A 2,986-nucleotide genomic window follows, 5' to 3' on the forward strand; every position below is an offset into this window, starting at 1 on the left:
ATGCAGAAAAAGCATTTGACAAAGTACAACATCCTTTCTTGATCAAAACTCTTCAGAGTATAGGGATAGAGGGTACATACCTCAATATCATAAAAGCCATCTACGAAAAACCTACAGCGAATATCATTCTCAATGGGGAAAGGCTGAGAGCTTTTCCCCTAAGGTCAGGAACGCGGCAGGGATGTCCACTCTCACCACTGCTATTCAACATAGTATTAGAAGTCCTAGCCACAGCAATCAGACAACAAAAAGAAATCAAAGGCATCCAAATCGGCAAAGAGGAAGTCAAACTCTCACTCTTTGCAGATGATATGATACTGTATGTGGAAAACCCAAAAGACTCCACCCCAAAACTGCTAGAACTCATACAGGAATTCAGTAAAGTAGCAGGATATAAAATCAATGCACAGAAATCAGTGGCATTCCTATACACCAACAACAAGACAGAAGAGAGACAAATCAAGGAGTCGATCCCATTTACAATTGCACCCAAAACCATTAGATACCTAGGAATAAATCTAACCAAAGAGGCAAAGGATCTGTACTCAGAAAACTATAAAATACTCAGGAAAGAAATTGAAGAAGACACAAAGAAATGGAAAAACGTTCCATGCTCATGGATTGGGGAGAATCAACATTGTGAAGATGTCAATGCTACCTAGAGCAATCTACACATTCAATGCAATCCCCATCAAAATACCATCCACTTTTTTCAAAGAAATGGAACAAATAATCCTAAAATTTGTATGGAACCAGAAGAGACCCAGAATAGCCAGAGGAATACTGAAAAAGAAAAGCAAAGCTGGCGGCATCACAATTCCGGACTTCCAGCTCTATTACAAAGCTGTCATCATCAAGACAGTATGGTACTGGCACAAAAACAGACACATAGATCAATGGAACAGAATTGAGAGCCCAGAAATGGACCCTCAACTCTATGGTCAACTTATTTTTGACAAAGCAGGAAAGAATGTCCAATGGCAAAAAGACAGTCTCTTCAACAAATGGTGTTGGGAAAATTGGACAGCCACATGCAGAAGAATGAAACTGGACCATTTCCTTACACCACACACAAAAATAGACTCCAAATGGTTGAAAGACCTAAACGTGAGACAGGAGTCCATCCAAATCCTAAAGGAGAACACAGGTAGCAACCTTTTCGACCTTAGCCGCAGCAACTTCTTCCTAGAAACATCGCCAAAGGCACGGGAAGCCAGGGCAAAAATGAACTATGGGATTTCATCAAGATAAAAAGCTTCTGCACAGCAAAAGAAACAGTCCACAAAACCAAAAGACAACCGACAGAATGGGAGAAAATATTTGCAAATGACATATCAGATAAAGGGCTAGTATCCAAAATCTATAAAGAACTTATCAAACTCAACACCCAAAGAACAAATAATCCAATCAAGAAATGGGCAGAAGACATGAACAGACATTTCTCCAAAGAAGACATCCAAATGGCCAACAGGCACATGAAAAAGTGCTCAACATCGCTTGGCATCAGGGAAATCCAAATCAAAACCTCCATGAGATACCACCTCACACCCGTCAGAATGGCTAAAATTAACAAGTCAGGGAACGACAGATGTTGGCGGGGATGTGGAGAAAGGGGAACCCTCCTACACTGTTGGTGGGAATGCAAGCTGGTGCAACCCCTCTGGAAAACAGTATGGAGGTTCCTCAAACAGTTGAAATTAGAGCTACCGTTCGATCCAGCAATAGCACTACTGGGTATTTACCACAAAGATACAAATGTAGGGACCCGAAGGGGTACGTGTACCCCAATGTTTATAGCAGCAATGTCCACCATAGCCAAACTGTGGAAAGAGCCAAGATGCCCATCGACAGATGAATGGATAAAGAAGATGTGGTATATATACACAATGGAATATTATGCAGCCATCAAAAGGAATGAGATCTTGCCATTTGCAACGACGTGGATGGAACTGGAGGGTGTTATGCTGAGTGAAATAAGTCAATCAGAGAAAGACATGTATCACATGACCTCACTGATATGAGGAATTCTTAATCTCAGGAAACAAACTGAGTGTTACTGGAGTGGTCGGGGGTGGGAGGGAGGGGGTGGCTGGGTGACAGACATTGGGGAGGGTATGTGCTACGGTGAGCGCTGTGAATTGTGAAAGACTGTTGAATCACAGATCTGTACTTCTGAAACAAATAACGCAACATATTTTAAGAAAAAAGAAAAAGAAGAAGATAACAGAAGAGGAAGAAAAGGGGAGTATGTCAGAGGGGGAGACGAACCATGAGAGATGATGGACTCTGAAAAAGAAACTGAGGGTTCTAGAGGGGAGGGGGGTAGGGGGATGGGTTAGCCTGGTGATGGGTATTGAGGAGGGCACGTTCTGCATGGAGCACTGGGTGTTATGAACAAACAATGAATCATGGAACACTGCACCAAAAACTAATGATGTAATATATGGTGATTAACATAACAATAAAAATTAAAAAAAAAAAAAAAAAGAGATTTGACTTCCATATAAAATAATGGTGATTCCCATGCAACTCTCACTGAAAAATGTTTCTCTTATTTCTTCTAGATATGTGCTGTTTTTTTTCCTTATAAACCCAGAAATTTTATTAATGTTCATATAAAGACTGCTGTTGTTTTTCAGTCATTTGTATACATAGCGAATTGGTAGATTTCTAGCCAGGCATCTATATGAAGTGGGCCTCGTTAGTTTGGCATAGCCATAAATATATGTCAGATTAAAAAGATTATTTTCAAATATGTCATCTGCACGGTTTTTTGTTGAGGTTTGTGAGAGAGTTTTTACTCATAATGAGTAAAAGTGTGGCTTTAGACTTATCACATTTTTATTTGATTTTGATTGAGATCCCAGAAGAAACAACTAAGAATCACAGAGTCTGGGTTTCTTTAGCAGCAAGTATAACACTTTAAATCCATAAATAGCCAGAATTAAAGTAATTTCTAGATTACTTCAAACTGGGCCTGATTTGC

The sequence above is a fragment of the Zalophus californianus genome, chromosome 10, assembly GCF_009762305.2.
Source record: "Zalophus californianus isolate mZalCal1 chromosome 10, mZalCal1.pri.v2, whole genome shotgun sequence".
Classification (NCBI taxonomy): Eukaryota; Metazoa; Chordata; class Mammalia; order Carnivora; family Otariidae; genus Zalophus; species Zalophus californianus.